Source organism: Vipera ursinii, assembly GCF_947247035.1.
Source record: "Vipera ursinii genome assembly, chromosome: 7".
NCBI lineage: Eukaryota > Metazoa > Chordata > Lepidosauria > Squamata > Viperidae > Vipera > Vipera ursinii.
Genome location: NC_139521.1, coordinates 47,038,409 through 47,060,620, shown reverse-complemented (window position 1 = coordinate 47,060,620; position 22,212 = coordinate 47,038,409).

Sequence of the window (22,212 nt, the reverse complement as noted above, 5' to 3'; positions counted from 1 at the left end):
ATCACATTCTCTTAAAATAGAACAAAATTCTTTTTTTATAATATATTTTATTAATTTTTTAATATGGTCACCTTAATATTCAGTAAACAGTGTGTTGTCTGGGTTTACATTTAAAAAACATTTGCTATCAATTGGTTTCTATAATCTATAATCCACATAACAGCTTTACTTGATTTCCTCTTCTTCCCATAATGTTCTCTTTTACCAACTTTAAGTTAATACAATCTTATTGTTTTGATAGATAACAATTGAATATAATTTTTTTCTAATATTTCCACAGATAATAATCACATCAATATAATATTTCTTTTCTATCTAGTCATTCTGGTTGCCTCATCATAAATCCCATTTACAGTTCTTGTTTACATTTGTTTTTCCCACAATATTCAAGACATTCTTACTGGTTAAGATTTTCTCAAAGTTAATTACATTTATTTATTTAGATTTATATACCGCCCTTTCCCGAAGGACTCAGGGTGGTTTACAGGGCATTTAAAAGAAAGTCAATACAAACGTTAAAACAAATTAAAAAAGATTAAATAAAACCTTGAGAAAATTAAAAACCCAGTTAAAATTAAAATTAAAAAATTCTCAGCCTGGGCCAGAGAGCTCGAAGAGCCAGGTCTTCAGGTCCCGGCGGAATGAACGGAGGTTGGGGGCAGTCCTAAGCTCCGCAGGCAGCTGGTTCCAAAGGGCAGGCGCACCCACTGAGAAGGCCACAGTCACGTCAAGGTAGTGCCTCACTGGGTTTATTATTATTATTATTATTATTATTATTATTATTATTATTATTATTATTATTATTATTATTATTGTCTTTTACAGAATAAAAGCTATACTTCTCTGTGGCTGTGAGTTCAATTGTCCACTACTACAGAATACATAAATTGCTTCATTAGCATTTAATCTTGCCTAAATAGGTTGCAAGTTGATCAGTGGGATGTTCCTAAGGCTAGGAAGCTTACTAATATAATGACACTGGCTTTTTTTAAAATTAGATTGTTCTGCTATCTAAACATGACACCACTTTTGATTGAAATTACAAATCAATGAGCCAAACAGAATTTGGGTGCTGATGTAGTTAGACTAAGTGTAAACACAACGAATCAAAGAGAAGCAAGAAAAATTAGAGAATAAAGGTTATAATCTGTTTGAATAAAGTAATAGTGAAATTAAGTGGTAATTTATTGGAGACTTGCTGAGTCAAGAAAATCATTTTTATAAATCTGGCTTTAGCTTTTTCCATTTTGATTTAAATTATCTCCAGAATACCATTTTATCCTTTGACCCAATAATATCTGACATTAGATTTTGCCTCTACATTCCTAGAAAAATGACCAAAAACTTTCTCTTTCTTTTTATTGTCCATATATCTTTAAGTATTTTGTGGCAGCTAATACCCTACTCTTAATCATTATTTCCCTTATTAAAGGTCAGATGCCTGATTAGCAACATACTCATGTGCAACAATACTCGTAAGAAAAATGAGACAAGAACAGATAGCCAATAATTACATGTCAAACTGATTTATTGTTTTTTTAAAAAATATGCCTCTGAAAAAGATGACAGTTAAAGACAATTGTATATGTATTCATTCTAAAAGTAGACTTAGTACTTTTCATAGACTGCTATATCCAACATAATATATAACTGTTAAAGGTCAATGGCATTTCTTTACCCTTAAGATATAATTCTTTTTTTTGCTTATGTTTAAAAATTGTTTCTGAATCTCTTTCCTTACATTTTGTAACTTCCCTCTGTTTTTAAGGGAAGTTTCCTTGATGTGATAAACAATAGAAATATTACAGAACCAAAAAAGCAATATTTAAAAGACTGGTTCAGACCTGAGAAAAAAGATAAAATTAAAAATTTCATATCTTTAAAAATTAAGTCTAAAACTTTATAAAATCAGAATCTAAAAATAATCTGGTAAAAGCTTTTGTAAAAAGGAGACACACTTTAGGAACAGCTTCTTTTTAAATACGTAAACAGTGAACTTAGAACAAAGTATACTCTTATGTCCCCTTCATGAATTACTGCCTTGTTGTGTCAAAGGGGCTTGCGTAATTCAATGAAGCTATGAGCTATGCCGTGCAGGGCCACCCAAGACGGACAGGTCATAGCAGAGAGTTCTGACAAAACGTGATCCACTGGAGAAGGAAATGGCAACCCACTCCAGTATCTTTGCCATGAAAACCCTATGGACAGTATCTAAAGGAAAAAAAGATATGACACTGGAAGATGAGCCCCTCAGGTCGGAAGGTGACCAATATGCTACTGCGGAAGAGCAGAGGGCTAGTACTAGTAGCGCCAGAAAGAATGAAGCGACTGGGCCAAAGCCGAAAGGACGCTCAGCTGTGATATGTCTGGTGGTGAAAGGAAAGTCTAATGCTTTAAAGATTTTTTCTCTATAGGAACGTGGAATGTAAGATCCATGAATCAATACAAGTTGGACGTGGTCAAACAAGAGATGACAAGACTGAACATCGACATCTTAGGAATCAGCGAACTAAAATGGACAGGAATGGGTGAATTTAATTCAGATGACCATCTGGTATACTACTGCGGGCAAGAATCCCTCAGAAGAAATGGAGTAGTCTTCATAGTCAATAAAAGTGTAAGAAAAGCAATACAGGGATACAATCTCCAAAATGCCAGAATGATCTCAGTTCGAATCCAAGGCAAACCATTCAATATCACAGTAGTCCAAGTCTATGTCCCAACTACCAGTGCTGAAGAGGATGAAATTGACCGGTTCTATGAAGCCCTACAGCACCTTATAGAACTAACACCAAAAAATGATGTGCTTATCATCATGGGGGATTGGAATGCTAAAGTAGGAAGCCAAAAGATAACCGGAATAACAGGCAAGTTTGGTCTTGGAGTACAAAATGAAGCAGGGCACAGGGTGATAGAATTTTGTCAAGAGAATACGATGGTCATAGCAAACACTCTTTTCCAACAACCCAAGAGACGGCTCTACACATGGACATCACCAGATGGTCAACACAGAAATCAGATTGACTATGTGCTGTGCAGCCAAAGACCAGGAGCTGACTGTGGTTCAGACTATGAGCTTCTCATTGTAAAGTTTAGGCTTAAACTGAAGAAAGTAGGGAAAAGCACTAGGCCACTCAGGTATGAATTAAATCATATTCTTGTTGAATATACAGTAGAGGTGACAAATAGATTTAAAAAATTAGATCTGATAGACAGAGTGCCTGAAGAACTATGGACAGAGGTTCGCAACATTGTACAGAGGTAGCAACCAAAACCATCCCAAAGAAAAAGAAATGCAAGAAAGCAAAATGGCTGTCTGAGGAAGCTTTGCAAATAGCTGAGGAAAGGAGGGAAGCGAAAGGCAAGGGAGAAAAAGAAAGATACGCCCAATTGAATGCAGAATTCCAGAGAATAGCTAGGAGAGATAAGAATGCCTTCTTAAATGAACAGTGCAAAGAAATAGAAGAAAACAATAGAATAGGGAGAACCAGAGATCTCTTCAAGAAAACTGGAGAGATGAAGGGAATGTTTCAAGCAAAAATGGGCATGATAAAGGACCAAAATGGCATGGACCTAATAGAGGCAGAAGAGATTAAGAAGAGGTGGCAAAATTACACAGAAGAACTATACAAGAATGAGCTTAACGTCCCTGATAATCACAATGAGGTGGTCACTGACCTCAAGCCGGACATCCTAAAATGTGAAGTGAAGTGGGCCTTGGAAAAGCTGAGCAACAACAAAGCTAGTGGAGGTGACAGTATTCCAGCTGAGCTATTCAAAATCTTAAAAGACGATGCAGTAAAAGTGCTACACTCAATTTGCCAGCAAATTGGGAAAACTCAACAGTGGCCACAGGATGGGAAAAGATCAGTTTACATTCCAATTCCAAAGAAAGGCAGTGCCAAAGAATGTTCAAACTATTGCACCATTGCACTCATTTCACATGCTAGTAAAGTTATGCTTAAAATCCTACAAGCTAGACCCCAGCAGTATGTGGATCGAGAACTACCAGAAGTACAGGCAGGATTTCAAAAAGGCAGAGGAACTAGAGATCAAATTGCCAACATACACTGGATCATGGAGAAAGCTAGGGAATTTCAGAAAAAAACATCTACTTCTGCTTTATTGACTATGCTAAAGCCTTTGATTGTGTGGATCACAACAAACTGTGGCAAGTTCTTAAAGAGATGGGCGTACCAGACCATCTTATTTGTCTCTTGAGAAACCTATATGTGGGTCAGGAAGCAACAGTGAGAAGTGGACACGGAACCACTGATTGGTTCAAAAGTGGGAAAGGAGTCTGGCAAGGCTGTATACTGTCACCCTGTCTATTTAACTTATATGCAGAGCACATCATGAGAAAGGCAGGGCTAGGTGAATCAAAAGTTGGAATTAAGATTGCTGGGAGAAATATCAACAACCTAAGATATGCAGTTGATACCACTCTAATGGCAGAAAGTAAAAAAGAACTAAAGAGCCTCTTGTTGCAGGTGAAGAAGGAGAGTGCAAAAGTTGGGTTGAAACTTAACATTAAGAAAACCAAGATCATGGCATCCGGCCCTCTCAATTCCTGGCAAATAGATGGGGAAGAAATGGAAGTAGTGACAGATTTTATTTTCCTGGGCTCCAAGATCACTGCAGATGGGGACTGTAGCCAAGAAATTAAAAGACGCTTGCTCCTGGGGAGGAAAGCAATGGCAAATCTAGACAGCACACTAAAAAGCAGAGACATCACCCTGCCAACAAAAGTGTGTATAGTCAAGGCTATGGTCTTCCCAGTTGCAATGTATGGCTGTGAAAGTTGGACCATAAGAAAGGCTGAGCGCCAAAGAATTGAAGCCTTTGAACTATGGTGCTGGAGAAGACTCCTGCGAGTTCCTTGGACTGCAAGGCGATCAAACCGGTCAGTCCTAGAGGGGATCAACCCTGACTGCTCTTTAGAAGGCCGGATCCTGAAGTTGAAACTCAAATACTTTGGCCACCTAATGAGAAGGAAGGACTCACTGGAGAAGAGCCTAATGCTGGGAAAGGTTGAGGGCAAGAGAAGAAGGGGACAACAGAGAATGAAGTGGCTGGATGCAGTCACTGAAGCAGTAGGCGTGAGCTTAAATGGACTCCAGAAGATAGTAGAGGACAGGAAGGCCTGGAGGAACATTGTTCATGGGGTCGCGATGGGTTATACATGACTTCGCAGCTAACAACAACATACTCTTTTTTTTAATTAAGTTTATTGTTTAAAAACATTGGACACAGTACCAGCGGGCTGACAAGCCTTCTTGTCTACAATGTTCAAATATATATATATACATGTATATATGTACATCAAAAATACACTTAAATACACTTAAATTACAAATCAGTGAAATAACACAATATTTAAAATAATGAGCTAGTCTGTAAAACCTAATAGAGACCTTTCTTTTTATCCCTCCAAAGATACAATTTGTTCCAAATTCTATAATAATCTGATTGATCTTTATTCTTTAGTTCCAAAGTTAGTTTGTCCATTTCTGCGCAATCCCAAATTTTCCTAATAACCTCATTTTCTCCTGGGATCTCATTCTTTTTCCATTTTTGCGCAAATGACATTCTAGCTGCTGTGATAATATGGATCATCAAATATAGCACATCTTTAGGATATTTCTCTTTCGTAATTCCCAACAAGAAAAGTTCTGGACTAAACTCAATATCTTGTTTTAGTATTTCTTTCAGCCAAATCCAAATCATTTTCCAAAATTTTTGCGTTTTACTGCAAGACCACCACGTATGGAAATATGTGCCTATCTCTTCAGAGCACTTCCAACATTTGGGAGATGCTGTTGTATACATTTTTGCTAGACGGGCTGGGGGAAGATGCCATCGATAAAACATTTTAAATAAATTTTCTTTATAAGATGAGGCCAGTGTTATCCTTTTATTTCTGTCCCAAATTGTTTGCCAAGTACCTAAATCAATGTTATGTCCTAAATTGTTAGCCCAAATCAACATGGGATCCTTCACTTGCTCTTCAAACAGCTTATATCCCAAAAGCAATTTGTATAATTTCTTTATCTGTTTGGTGTCTGGGCCCAATAATATTTTATCCAATGCTGTTTCAGAGGTATATATCCCCCATTCTTTTTTATCCTTCCTAAATCTTGATTGGATTTGTAAGTAGGCCCACCAATCGAGTTTTATTCCTTGTGATTCTAGTTCATTCCTAAGTTTCAATTCCCCCTCCTTATTCATAATATCCTTGTATGAAATTATGTTACCCACATCAAATAGATTTGGGTAAACAATCGCTTCCAGGGTGGATAGCCAGACCGGTACTTTAGTGTAATTGTGAGATCTAATTTTTTTCCAGGTATTAAGTAACGCTTGCCTAATCCGATGTTTTTGAAAGTGTGAGAAAAGACCTTGTTTCTCCGTCCATAGAAAAGCATGCCAGCCATATTGCAAATCGTGACCCTCTAGAGTTAATAGTCTTCTATTTTTCAAAATTACCCATTCTCTAATCCAACTCAGAGCCGCGGCGTGGTAATATAATTCCCAGTCTGGCAATCCAAAACCCCCATTTTCCTTCGTGTCCTGTAAATATTTCAATTTAATTCTTGATTTTTTCCCCTGCCAAACAAAATTTAATGATAATTTATTCAAATTTCGAAAAAACTTAGAATCGAGTTGTATTGGGATATTCTGGAACAGAAACAGAATTTTGGGCAGGATATTCATCTTGATGACAGCGATTCTTCCCAATAATGAGAGTTTTAGGTTTCCCCATCTTTCCAGATCACCTTTTATTTGATTCACTACATTATCATAATTATCTTTTTTGAGTGAGGTGCATCTAGCCGTAATATTAATCCCTAGATATTTTATTTTCTTGACTATTTCTATATCCATGATTCCAGCCAAATTTTCTTTTTGTTTATTAGTCATGTTTTTAACAATCATCTTGGTCTTATTTCTGTTTATTCGCAGTCCGGCAACCTCACCATATTTAGATAGTTCTTCCAATAGATTTGGTCCCGTCTGATATGGATCCTCCATAATAAAAACCAGATCGTCCGCAAATGCTTGAAGTTTAAAGGTTTCCTTTTTAATAGTTAATCCTTTTATCTTTGGGTCATTTCTTATAATTCTCGTTAATACTTCAAGTGTCAATATAAACAACAATGGTGATAAGGGGCAACCTTGCCGTGTTCCCTTTTGAATTTGAAACTTCCTAGATGCTTCCCCATTAATAATTATTTTTGCTTCCTGGTTATCATAAATTGCCCTAATTATATTTATAAATTTTTCACCCATATCCATGAAGCTAAGTTGTTGATGCAAAAATGACCATTTAACATTGTCAAATGCCTTTTGGGCGTCTAAAAAAAGTAATGCCATCTGTTGTCCACTATGTAATTCATAATACTCCAACGTATCCAATATTATTCTAATGTTGTGCTTGGTGTGTCTCTTAGCGAGAAAGCCATTCTGGTCTACGTGTATGAAATCATTCAGAAATCGTTTCAGTCATTCCGCTATAATTGATGTAAATATCTTATAGTCCGAATTAAGAAGTGATATGGGTCTATAATTTTGGATTAATGTATGATCCGTATTATCTTTCAGGATAAGGACTACGTTTGCCTCAGACCAAGATTTAGGCGTTCTTGCGCCTTCTAATACTGCGTTAAATACCTCCACTAGGGGTTGTGTTAAGATATTTTGTAGTTCTTTATAGATTTCTGATGGAAGACCGTCAGGGCCCGATGCTTTATTATTCTTTTGTGCATTAATAGCTTTTATCACCTCAGATAGCCGAATTTCCTCGTTTAGCATATTTCTAGTATCTTCTGTAACCTTGGGTAATTTGGCTTTTTGAAAATATTCCTCCATTTTCTCCACACTTGCCTGACTATCTTCTTTGTATAAACGCTCATAAAACTCCTGGGCTATAATTTTTTTCTCCTCTTCCTGGTGGAATATTCTCCCTTCCTCATCTCGTAGTTCGCGAATCCAGTTTTTTTCCTTTTGTTTTTTCAATTTATATGCAAGCCAACGGCCCGGTTTGTTTGCATTTTCAAAAAAGTTTTGTTTCGTGCTTCTCAATTGTTGTGCTAATTTCTCTTTGTCTAAGATATTAAGCTTGTGTTTAATCAAGTCCATAGATTGTTTGATATTCTCTTTTTGTGGATCTTGTTGGAGTATAACTTCTAAACTCTTATATTCCCCTTCTAATCTTTCCCGTTGTTGTCTTTTCCCCTTGTTCTTGTTTATCATATATGCCCTTGCTACCCCTCTCATTATTGCCTTGGCTGTGTCCCAATTATTTTGTACTGAGGTGTCTATAGCTTTATTTTCCTTAAAGAAAAGACTTAGTTCTCTCTCCATCTTGGATTTGAATTCGTCTTCTTTTAAAATTGCTCTTTGTAACGTCCATCTGGATATTTTTTTGGAGCCTTTCCAGCTAAATTTAATAGGATTGTGGTCTGCCCAAGTATCTGTCGCTATATGCACCTCGTCTATTTCAGAACTAATTTCTTTCGTCATCCATACCATGTCTATTCTAGACCATGAGTTGTGTCGATTGGAGTAGTATGTATATTGTCTAGCCTTACGATTTCTTTCCCTCCAGACATCTTGAATATTTAGGTCATTAGCCAAGTTGAGAAAAGATCTCGGTAGAGTTCTTCTTTTCTTTTTCCTAATCGTCTTACCCATATAATCCAAATTTATATCTAGGATAGCATTAAAATCTCCTATTAAGCAGATCTCCTCATAATCAATGCTACATATCTTATTGTGAAGTGTTTTAAAAAACTGTTCTTGGTTATGGTTTGGAGCATATATCTCTACCATCATGACCTTCCTATGATTTATTACAACCTCGACTATCAATATTCTACCCTCTTTGTCGTTATAGATTTGTTTTGCTATCAATTTTACATATAATGCCACTCCTCTCTTTTTCTTGTGTCGGTCTAAGGAAACGAATAAATTCCCTATTTTCGGTTGTACTAACAAATATTTTTGTTGTTCCTTTATGTGGACTTCTTGTATTGCAACGATATCCAATTGTTGATGAATAAGCCTATTAAAAAATTTCCGCCTTTTCACTGGCGAGTTCAGTCCATTAATATTTACAGACATAATACTACACTCACCTCCCTTCATCTTACTTATTTCTGGTTTTTGTAGATCTCGTGATTCGGGGCTCTCTCTCTTCCTTGTCTCTGGCTCCATGTTTCTCTGTTAACTCTCCAGATTTATTCCTTCTATCCTCAGTTGCTAAGACCTTCCCATCCATTGCTACTCGTATTGTATCTCTTTCTCTTACCTCCCTTCTATCTTGATCTTCTGATTCTGCTTCCTCTTGGCTATGAAAGTGGAGTCTGTAAAAATCTTCTGCCTTCTCTATCATGTCCAGTCTATGCCTTCTATCCTGCCATGTGACTAGAATACCCTCTGGAGTTAGCCATCTGAAGTTTACATTTTCCTTAATTAATTTAGATGTTAAGAATTGGTAGCCACGTCTCAAATCCCTCATCCTTTTAGGTATCTGTTTAAGGATAGTAATTGGTTGACCCCGAAATTCTAATGGTTCCTCTCTAGATCTATGCAAAAGCTCATCCCGAATTGATTTTTTAACTAGCCTTACATGTACTTCTTTTGGGAGGTTGTGTCTTCTCGCATAATTAGTTTGAACCCTGTATGTTCCATCAATTTCCGCCAACATTTCCTCCTTCCCTACACCGAGTGCCTTTGCCATTAGTTCTGCCATCATAACCAACAAATCTTCCCCTCTTTTTTCTTGAACATTTTGGAAGCGTAGATAATGAGCAGCCTTTTCTGCTTCCAGAAAAATGACTGTTGTCTCTAGCTCCTTATTAGCCTGAAGAAGTGTTTCATTTAAATCATCTACTCTCTTTTCCTCTTTTTCCATTCTAGCTTCCATATCTTGAAGTCTTTGTTCATTTTTAACTAATTGTTGTTGAATCCCTTCAAATTTATCATCTATCGCTTGGATTTTCCCCTTAAGTTCACCAGTATCATTTCTTATTTGGCCTATTTCTCTCTTCATCTCCTCATGGTTTTTGGCCATTGCCTCGTGTAAGTTTTGCAAAAGGGCATGTAGGTCTTTAAAAGAATTTGAGTTAGATCTTTCCCATAACATACTCTTATGTGCATATACAACATACTTAGTCTGGCTATGATAAAAGGCATGGATTTGCTGAAGTCTTTTGAGTACAAGAATAAAATGGTACAGAAGTGAAGCTGAGAAATACTGAAAGCATAAAACATCAAAACAGATGGCAAGAGAAAGAGATCAAGAAGAAAGGACCAAGACCTCTGTCTCTCTCAAAAATATCCCACACAGCTGACTTGATTACCATAATTTAATTTGGGACAAAATCAGCTGTATAAAGTTGCATATTCTCTGGTCCATAAAATTTGGTGGAGAATAAAGATGAGAAGATAAGCTAGGTAGATTTAAAGACTGCCTCTTTGAAATTTAAGATAAATGCAGCTTAATTGTTACTTCAGCTGTTAAGATAGAATGCCTTCATATGTATTAGGAGTGGTCATAGCACAGTGGTTAGAATGCAGTATTCTGGACCAATTCAGCCTTCCATCCTTCTGAGGTCCGTAAAACTGAGGACATAGATATTTGGGGGCAGTATGTTGACTCTGTAAACTGCTTAGAAAGTGGTGTAAAGCACTATGAATCAGTGCCATCGCTATTGCTATTAAAATGAAAAGCTTGTTAGGATGGAACAACATTGATCTGTAATTATGCTGACATTTAAAAGAATAAGTTTCAATGTTTAAACTAATGTTTCTAACACCAAAAGTCTTGATAAAATCAAAGCCAATTCAAGTCTTGGATACATGTTCACAGAAATGTTCTCCTCCCATCCATTGCATTCTGGAATAAGTGGTAGCAATTTCCTTTGTGTAGCTGGGTTACAAAAGTCCACTGAATGGCATCAAAGAGATACAACAGGCTTTTGGCTGTTGTTTCGTGGTTTTCTGTAGCTTTGCAGCCCAGATATGTAGGCCTATTTTGTGTCTGATATAGTAGCAACATAAATCTGCCCTTGTCCCCCTTGAGCATTTGATTCTAGAACAAGGGATCAGTTGATAATGTGGTCCTAATGCATCCCCTAATCATTATGTGTTCCAGTTCTGCTATTCCTTGTTTTCCTGTCATAAAGTCAGAAGGAAAAAATTGTAGATGTTTTTTGCTGTAATTGAGAGGGTATTTCTAAGGGAAAATCTAGACAGCCAATTTAATGTAGTTTATTGCGGCCTATGGTCCACTCAAGTATGACTGCCTAAATTTGCTCTGTCTACCTTGCTGTTTTCTACTCTGCTTCAAAGAGGCCAGCAACCATGCTTTCCTTAACAGTTTATTGCAGGACAAGGTGAGATGCAGTGACTGGTAGATTTGTCAGTAAGCAAAGAAAATAGCTGTCAAATATTATCCCTAATGTGATCTAAGGCTTGAGGAAGAGGTATGTTTTAACAGATAGCTAAGAGAGGTAGTTTTTATCATCTGTCAGAACCTTAACAATTTACTTCAGAGAGGCTTTTTTCTCTAGGAATCTTGGTGTGATATTCCTGGCACTGATTGACCAAGTCATTTGTGAGCATTCAGAGTTGTATGAGAGTCTTCTGGTCCTGGTCTACCAATTTTTCGAGGACCTTGATATTGCTAGAGAAAGCAGTAGGCAAGACTGTTTTTCTCTACCAGTTTAGATAGGAAGGCAAACAAGAATGCTGTAAGTGCTTAGAGAAGCCCTGGTATACTCTTTTTCTAGCAGTGCATCACTCTTCTAATAATATTGCCACCAAGAATGGTAGAGAAAACACGTACAGAAGTCTGTTCTATCACTTTCTGTAGTGAAGATGGTGTTGATGTTCCTCTTCTACTGTTGTGAAAATCCAGCAGGATAAACTAAAAGATCCATGAAAGGAAGTCAACAATGATCACAAAGGAGAGAGAATGCTGGATGTGACTGAAAGCAATTGTTAAGAATCTTCCAAAGCTGCACAAATTGTGCATTCAGGAAGGCATTTGTTGAGAGAGAAGGGAAAACACAATTTCCACCTGAAGTCAGGTGGTGTTAGTGATGGAAAGAGGAGAGAAAGAGTTTGTGCTATGGGGTAGTAATGCCCTTTAAATGGCCATCCTTAATACAGGATTATTAGATTTCTCTCTTCAAATTAGAATATTATTTTCAACTGAGTAGGGCATCTGAAAAATGCTGTAATTTCCAGGATACTCTTTCAAGGGTTATAGCTGAATTCATTCCAAATAAAACTACAAAACTACTATACCACTCTAAAACATCCCCCCCTGAAAACAAGGATTTTTACAAATATCATTTCCTTCCTTCCTTCCTTCCTTCCTTCCTTCCTTCCTTCCTTCCTTCCTTCCTTCCTTCCTTCCTTCCTTCCTTCCTTCCTTCTTTCCTTCCTTTGTGTGATTCCAACCAACAGCTTATTTACGATAAAAAAATCACAACAACAACAAAGACAAAAATAATAATCATTCAAAAAATTGTTTAAATTACACATTCACATAAACATTTTGTAAGCTTATGAATATTTATCTTATTCCATATTTTGGATTACAACTATAGTTCTGGATGGATATGTTTTTCCATCAATTTCATATTTTATTTCCAATAATACAGCCATGAAGTTTCCTTCATGTGATTTAGATTGGACTCCCCTCCGCCCTGTGCGTTCCCACAGAGAGGGCCTCCTCAGGGTGCCACCGGTCAGAGAATGTTGACTGGCGGCCCCCAGGGGGAGAGCCTTCTCTGTGGGCGCCCCGGCTTTATGGAACCAACTGCCGGTTGAGCTCCGGATGGCACCGGATCTTCGCTCCTTCTGGCGCGGGTTAAAGACCCATTTATTCAAACAAGCTGGCCTGGCCTGATGGGGGAACCTTAGGGTTTTAATGGGTTTTACATTTTGATTGTTTTAATTGGGCAATTATTTAATCTTTTTTTTTAACTTTTGTATTTCTATTTATATGCCCTGTTCACCGCCCTGAGTCCTTTGGGAGAAGGGCGGTATAAAAATTCAATAAATAATAAATAATAATAATAATAATAATAATAATAATAATAATAATAATAATAATAATAATTTTACTTTGAGAAACTTTTAGAGATTTTAAAAATCTTTTTATTTTTGTTAAAGCTAGCTGTTACTGAAGAAAATGTTGAATGTACACAGTAAAGTAATATCAAAGAAACCTAATATTTTTTGTTGTCATTCTTTAATAAACAGCACAAATAATTATAAATATAAAAAGAAATTTGATCCTTCAGAAACAAGTTATATCTTCTATTGGTTAAGTGTTGTTTCATAGAAGGAGAAGGAACTAGTTTATTTCTTGGCATGCAGTTTGTTTTTAAAGGCTATAGCACTTTATTATGAGGAAATTACGGTGTACTGAAATAATTAGCTGTGATTTGCATATCATTGCTAATTTTGGATTTATCCAATAAAGAAACACTTCAAATTTCCATTTTTACCCTTTAGAATTTACGTAGGATTTGGGGCTATGTGTATGAAGAATGCTGTAATTCAGTGTTGGCAGCTGAGGGCCCCACATATCTTTGGGAGCAATGAAAGGGGTGGAGTTGGTAAGATGTATTTTTGGTTTTTCTTTCCTGGATTTTGCAGGGAATATTTGTCTTATATGCAGCTTGATAGAAATAGGTTGTCTACATTATTTTGGTAAATACCACAGTTCCTACGTAGTGTATGAATTGTGAAATTTTTCAAGACTTTGCTTTTGGCATTTCCAGTTTCTGTTACAGTGGAGGAATGCAATGTGGACAATTCCAGTTATGGTTTAATGAATAATGCTTAATTGATTGGGCAATACATCTTTTTGTTGTTGGTGGTTTGGTTAACAAAGTGAAGAAAATGAACATGTACAGCCCAATATGCCATGTACCACACAGACCAAATTTCAGACTATAATGTTAACATAAACAACAGCCTATCTATGTTACCAATGACAACGGTGATAACGGTGTCATAAATTGTGATCAAATTTCCAGTATATTTTTCTTTGCAAAAGATTCACTTCTTCTAAAAGGCTGCTGTTGTAAAGGTCATCAATTCCTTTTTTTAAAAATTTGGGACTGTAATCCAACTTCTGCAAAAAGAAGAGAAACATAAATAGTTGTTCTTTACACACCAATTAGATCAAGTTCAATTAAGTTCATGTTAGAAATGTTTATCGTTTTTTCCCCCCTTGTGTTAATTTGGCCTGCTCAGAATAAGTTTAACACTTTTTCTCTTTTTTTGTGTGTGAATCTTTTTGCAATTACATCTTTGAAAGAGTTAGTGTAGCATGTGCCATCGGGGAATGGTTTTGAGTTTCTGTCAGCTGAATTTAAGAAATGTTCCAGAGGGGCTTGAGATGCTAAGTTTGTTTGTATCTGTGGAAGCAGAGAATATTTTTCCTCCTAACTCTCTTTCCTAAATTGTTGTATCTTGGAGGAAATTTGAAGCAGAAGAAAAAAAAAAACATTTATTCTCAGAGCTTGAAGGGCTATGCATTATTTATACTTCAGAATCTTTCACTATTTGGAGAAAAATAAAATCTGATTATAGATGTTCTTTTACTGTATGTTTACAAGAAACAACTTGAAACTGTCAGTTTAGATGTTTGCCATTCTGCAGATTTCGATCTGTGAAAATGAACAGTATGACAAATGTGTGAAATATCAAAGAACAGCCAAATATGACCAACTCAGGATAGCAGTTTTGTTAATAGGTTCTGCAAGAATGGCTAAAAGGCCATTAATGAACTTTTCAAAACAATATTTCATAACAATTCATAGCATGTCACAAATTGGAAAGGGGTTTAGGATGTTTTTTTCTTTTTGTTGTTGTTGTTTAGATATATTTGAAAATAATGACCTATTCATTTTTCACATTTTACTGTTATCTTACCTGATGGCAGTCTATCTTTGGGTATATTATATTTATTCATAGAACAATATGAGAAGAAGAATCTGAAAGAGCCAATGATTTCATCAAAATGATGAAAGCAGCATCACAACAGCATGACAGAAGTTCTCTCTTATATGTACATCTATGTCACAGCACACAGACAAAAGGAACAGAATTTGAATTACAATGAAGTAACGTTGCCTTCATTATTTGCCCTTCCTTGAGGAAACAGCTCAAGTGCCTCATGTTAATCCCTGATTATCTGGATTTGGCTGCTAGAGAATATGTGTTCTGGTCTTTTTGTTTCCTTCTTACCTTTTTTATCGACTCTTTTGATTGATGTAAAGCAACAGCAATAGCACTTAGACTTATATACCACTTCACCGCACTTGACAGACCTCTTTAAGCCTCCAACAACCTGGGTCCACATTTTACGGAAGGATGGAAGGCTGAGTCAACCTTGAGTCAGTGAGACTCGAACTGCCAAACTGCTGGTAGTTGACAGTCAGCAGACTTAGCCTGCAATATTCCATTCTAACTACTGTACCACCAAGGCTCAATAAACCAATAAATATGGCTTATTCCTATCTGCCTATGCTTCCAGGAATTCCCTACCATGTTTCAATTTAGTTTGGTCTAGAGCTAACAGTTTACCAGTTTATTCACCAGGCAAACAATCAAGCAGAAAACAATACCCTAATCAAGGAACTACCAAGAAAAAAACCAATCACCACTAAAATTGGCAGGGCAAATTACTGCACATAAAAAGGGAACAAACCCTCACTTACATAGACGATGTTACCTAGTTGAGTAATGAAATGGCTGCAAGCAAGGAAAAAAAAAGAGAGAGCACCAAGGACTCCACAGTTCAACCTTCAGTTACATATTATATATTCTCTTCTATTGGAGATTATATTTTAACACTTTGAATAGATTGATAATCTAATTTGTTTGCTCACATTCTAGTACACATTTTAAGTGATTTTTTTTAAAAAAGAAAATATTTGCTTTTAAAACTCTTGAAATTACACTTTCAAGGTTGTCTTCCTCTTGCTTGTCTCTTATCTTACAAGAAGTGCAAGGTTTAGGCATAGCAAAAGCTAAATCAAATAAGAGCATTCAAATTGATTACAAAATGGATTATGTTAGCATTTTCTCAACTGTTTTTCTTTTTTTGCTGAATAGGCTTAGCACTCTTGAAAAGAAATCTAACAAAAATCTGATTATAGGGTGTCTACCTTGATACAGGAAGTTTAATCTGAGGTAGACAAACTATGAACTGCTCATTAAGGTACATTTTCTCCACCTAGGAATTTTATATGTTAATGAAAAAAACTATAAAATAAACCTTATATCAGTGATTTTAAAGTGTATGGGTACTGTTTCTTTTCCCCAACCTTTTGTTCTCCGCCTGGATAGGTGACTCAAGTGAAGAACATGGATTGATTAAAAATACTGGAAAATCAGGATTCTCATTCCTGAAGAGAAACTTCATTTGCTGCTTTCTACAACCAGCTTCTACATGTTGATGGAAGGAAAAAAATAGCACTGTCAACCTGTTTTTCCTTTCTTGTATATTGCTTAAGAATGTAGCCATAAAATACTGTATTTTCTGAATATGTTCAGTTCTATGCCCTTTTCTAATGTTTTTGCCATATGGATATTCTAGGAGGTGGAGACAAAGGTTTCAGAAAGCCAGACATGTTTAGATTTGTTTAGGATCTAATAAAATTTCTGCCCTTCTAGAAATGTTACAGTATCACTAAAAGATCTCCTACAACTGCCCATCGCACATGGTTGCTCATCTCTTTTTAAAATTATGGACGTTTTCTCCTCATACATAAAATGAACCTACAGTATTTGTGTAATTTAACCTTCCTTCCACTTACAGTATGTTTATCACTAAAAAGTCACTGATCTAATGCAAATCATTTTCCTAATATAGTGTTCTCATGTTTGATGTGTCTGTAGAAACTCCAGTACCAGTTAAGCTCCTTCTTCCATCGGAATAAAAGAAAAAAAAAGATTTTGATTGAAATTAAGTAAATGAGAAGATATTGTGTTGTGCAATTTGCGGCATGCTTTTATTTCCAATGTTTCTGAACATTATAAAAGGTAAAGGTAAAGGTTCCCCCGCACATGCATGCTAGTCGTTTCCAACTCTAGGGGCCGGTGCTCATCTCCGTTTCAAAGCCGAAGAGCCAGTGCTTGTCTGAGGATGTCTCCGTGGTCATGTGGCTGGCATGACTCGATGCCAAAGGCTCACGGAATGCTGTTACCTTCCCACCATAGTGGTCCCCATTTTTCTACTTGCATTTTTATGTGCTTTCAAACTGCTAGGTTGGCAGAAGCTGGGACGAGTAACAGGTGCTCACTCTGTTACGTGGCACTCGGGATTCGACCTGCCAAACTGCTGACCTTCTGATCAACAAGCTCAGCATCCTAACCCACTGAGCCACCGCATCCCTCCCCTAGAATTTATGTTAACCCCAATTTTAAACCATATTAACAATAATGCTCATCATTTTTCATGTGGGGCTTGGAATGTAAACAAAGAGAATCAATTTATGATGGAGAGAAAAAATGTAAAATGTAATTTAGGTTATTGTTTTATTGAAATACTAAATGTAACTTCCTGGAATAAAATACTGAAATACTAAATGTAACTTCCTGGAATAAAATACTGAAATACTAAATGTAACTTCCTGCTAACTTTGTTAGATATTTCAGAGACAACAACCTTCATTTAGTATTTGCTAAAAGTGTGAAAAACTCAAACTGCTCTATTTTTTTTAGTTGACCTTCACATACTGAAAACAATACCACTATAGCTTCTGCATGCTCCAGATTTGAGTTAAGGGCTTGGAGTGTAGGGAAAGCTGCAGTAGTGTTCAAATCAACACAAATGTATTCCTTATAAACCTCCCTGGCTGAATATGTAGCAATAAAAAAAATGTGTTTGTGGTCTTCTCTCTATGCACTTTGTCCTTTCCACAAATTTAAACAAATTCATGAGAGCTAAGAAGAGAAAAGAAAAAGGAATCTATGCATTTAAAGATTATCAGAGGTATAGAAGTAAACATGTACAATCTAGCTATGTTTGGGAATATTTCTCCTAACAATTGCTTCATGAGAAGGGAGAACAGTGGGAATTTGAACCCCTTCTTTAACTTGTAACTGCTGGTCCCATGTGCCACAATGGCAGTTGGACCAGAGATTGAATTGCTCAACCAAATACCCATGTGAGCTGGTGTAGCTAGGTTTTAAGGGTTTCTGAAGAACAGAAGAGAGGGGGCAGATCTTGTCTCTAGTGGCAAGATGTTCCAAAGTGCAGGGACGAAGGCAGAAAAGGTTCTTCTCCAGATTTTATCAGCCAAAATTCTTTGGCATATGGGATCCACATTAGATCTCTTCTGCTAGAACAAGTAGGGTGGACTGATCCCATTAGGTGAAGACTAATATCCTGTACCCATGCATAGAGGGGCTTTTAGATGATAAACAACACCTTGAATTGGATCCAGAAGCAGATTATCAGCCAGTGATGCTCTCATAACCCTGATGTTACATCAGGGTTACCCTCAGGGTCTCCAAGATTGCCCACCTTGACACATTCTGGCAATTTTAGCTTCTGAATATTCTTCAAGGGTAGCCCATGTAGAGCACATTGCAATAATTCAAACAATATATAAGAGATTATGAAGAAAGAATATACAATGGACTAGAGGTTTTATGATCTAAAACAGGGGTGTCAAACTGCTGGCCCATGGGCCAGATGTGTCATGCTGAAACTGTGCCCACCCCATTGCTGGCAATGGTAAAAAAAGTCATGATACATTGTGACACGTCACGTGACATTGCAAGTTTGACACCCCTGATCTAAAAGATAGATGGGAAATCATGGACTCTATGCACGTCCTTAGCTACAAAAATAGTGGCCCCTAAAGTTCATTTTTCCTTGCTAGTTGATTGATCACAACATAAGCAGTGATCTGATGGACTGAATCTCTGCCCAATCTAGTCCAACAGTTCATTCTCATAATGACACAAGAAAGTCTGCTAGTCTTCCAGCAGATGGTCTTCAGAAGCAGTCACATTGATATCAAGGCTCAGTCCCAAGGACTTCCATGCACTGATTCAATTGTTTGTGAAACCATACAAGCTAGTAGCCAGCACTACATTTTGTGGTAGTTACACTTCGTAGGTTTTTTTTCCTTCAATTGACAAGCAATAATTTGATCCCTGCTCAGTGAACAAATTAAGCAATTAGCTGATGAGGAAAGAATATTTTGGGTAAAACTATTTTAAAAAATACCACTAAGGTGGTGAAATAAAGTGAAAAAGCAATTTGAAGCATGGAGATGTTTGAGAAAGGCAATAGGAAATAAAGAATGAGAGGACAAAGAAAGTAGGAATAAGAAATCTGATAGTACAATTTGGGATAGGGTCAAGATAGAGAAGAAGAAGAGGCTTATCTGTGTATTGTGATCTTCTGCAGGTGGTTATATCCATGAATAGCATTTAATTCTTCTCAAACTGTCACTCACAGCTGCTGAAATTGATTTTAATATTATACTAAAATTCAAAAATGAGAACACTTCAAACTTCCCTTCTGTCTTTAGTCCATAACCCACCATAAAATGTAGAAAGTTCAACTTGCCTTGAAGCCACATCTCATGACCCATAGTGTGAATCAAGGCAAAGAAAATTGTTTAACACTTTTAAACAGATGTTTTAAATTCAAAAGTGTCTTTGAAGTTTATAAAAACAGGCCCAATAGGCAGAAAAACAGCTGGTAGTGAGTGCAATCAGTGACTAATGATCAATGCCAAACATGAATAAAGCCAAGGATAGTTCTATGTGGTAAGTTAAAAAAAGCTTTAATAAGAGAGAAAGCATCTGTGTGAGTGATTAGAGGGTTGAGATACATAAAATTTGCCAGAGCAGTAAGGTTTTGCAGTCAGTACATGCAAAAACTTAATGGAAAATGTTGTACTCTTGACTTTTAATCCAAAATATACGCTAATGGTACAATTCTAACTCAAAAGTGCCTTGGCTAGTGGGAGATAGAATAAGAAAAAACTCTTTTGGCACAAATTCCTGTTCTTGCAGATACTGTAAATGCCTGCACAGAGCTATGCCAGCAGAACTGCTCTGCTATCAAGCTATACCAGCAGAGGAGGTAAAAGAGTGGCTGGAGAAAAAGTAAGGCTGGGGGGCAATTAGTTACACTACATCCAAATCCCTCCAAACCAGAAGTAAGCTAAACATAAACTGGTTATAAATAATTAATTTGATAGCGTGTTTCCTTCTACACCCTGTATAGTATCTACCTTTTCCAATAGTACTTAAAGAAAGAAAGAGAAATAAACCTGTACTTCATACTTGATGTGACAGTGATGGATGGAAGGAAGGAAGAAATAAACTCTGGGACAAAAGCCATTCAGAATTTGAAAATTCTGTTTGCCAAGCAAATTTAGAAGTTTAAGCACTGTCAAGTTTAGAGTCCTTCAAAGTATAAAGTAAAGTAAAGGTCACTGATGTCAACTCTTTTGCTATTTTGTAATTATGACCCTTTTTTGTTGCATTAAAATGATCCATTATGATAGTCTAATCGCTTGGCCAAATAAAGTATTCAATCAATAGTGTCTAGTCGGAAATTGTTTTCGAGAGCATCTTTGTGTTTTCAACTATAGCCCAAGTATAATGGTCCTGATTTTGAGATTTAGTACATCTGGTAGGCATATATACATTTAACATTATTGTACAGACATTGTAAGATTTGTATCTTTCTGAAGAGGCTGTTCATTATGTTTTTGGTTGCATTGTTCCATGTTGCAGGTTTTACCTTTGTTCTTCTCCCCTTCTTTCAAGTTTGCCACTATCTCATGGATTCATCTCTTCTTTTCAGAGCTTTTATGGTCAGAAGTGGGTGAAGGTATGGATGGTGACTGTGCCTGTTCATTAACCAACTTTTTAACCTGGACAATTTAACCATGATTCAATTTTGTTCCATAGGTCGTAAATCACTAAAAGTGTTTATAAGGTCTATTTATTCATATAAGAAATCTTGTCTACTACTGAATTGTGTAAATTAGGTTTATCTAGAGGGATTACAAATATATATTTAATACATTTACTTCAAATCTTCTTGTCTGAGGAAATATTTTAATTGATAAACCATTTGTGCCACAACAACAGAGTCAAAACTTACCAGTGCTCTTGCTGTCACACAGTTGTAATACTCCACCTTTAAAATATCATCTGAAACAAGTCTAAGTGGAGTGAAAGTTGAAAGATTGCACCAAATGCAAATCTTAGTTCTATCTGTAAGAGGAAGTCTCTCGATTTTGGGAAGTTGATAAATACCAGCATAACATTCATTAGTTGCAAATATTACCTTCTGCATCGAACTGTTTTCTTCTGTAGAACAGAAATTGTTATTTGCAGGATGATTTTGTTCAGCAATAAAGTCCTCAACAGGTATTGGACATTGCTGGATTATACCTGTATTGGTCTCTCCAACCTTAAAAGAGGCCTGACTTGCTTCATTAGGAACTGTATTTCCTTCCAACTTCTTTCTGGGTGGCTTTTAGTTGGTCTGTTATTTCTTTCATCAGATGTTCCCAGGAGTTTGAATAGATTGTTATACTTAAGTTTTATTTTTATTTTTTATTTTAGTTATCAAATTTGTTTTCCACCCATCTCACTATGAGGTGACTTGTTTAAAAACCTGCTTATGAACAGCAGTGCTCTTCCAGTACTTACTTTTCCTTATTAGCTTTTCTATTTTATTTATTTTATTTTTTATTTTAATACCATTTATATCCCGCCCTTCTCCGAAGACTCAGGGCGGCTTACAAGCTTAGCAGTATTTGCACCTTCTTTTCTTTTCTTTTCTTAGTTTTCACTTGGAACTTTCTTTTGTTTTTTCCCCTCTTATTTAGAAAAAGAAGCTGCATTTGGGACTGGCTGTGCATTAGTGAATTATTATCAAATACTATGTTTTTCCTCAATCTCATTTGAAACTAATTTGATAAGAATCATCAGTAGATCATTTGAAACAGAGAGAAATTCTTTCAGTAGTAATACATCAGGTGACTACTTCAGGGCATTTATTTAAAAAGGCTTCATATTGTTCTTAAAAGGCTTCTATAACATTTTAGAAACAGGAACCCTATGATTCCCCTCAAATAATTTGCTTCATTTGTTAGTAAGGATTCCCAAGCCATGTGGCCAGAAGGGGTTGAAGTT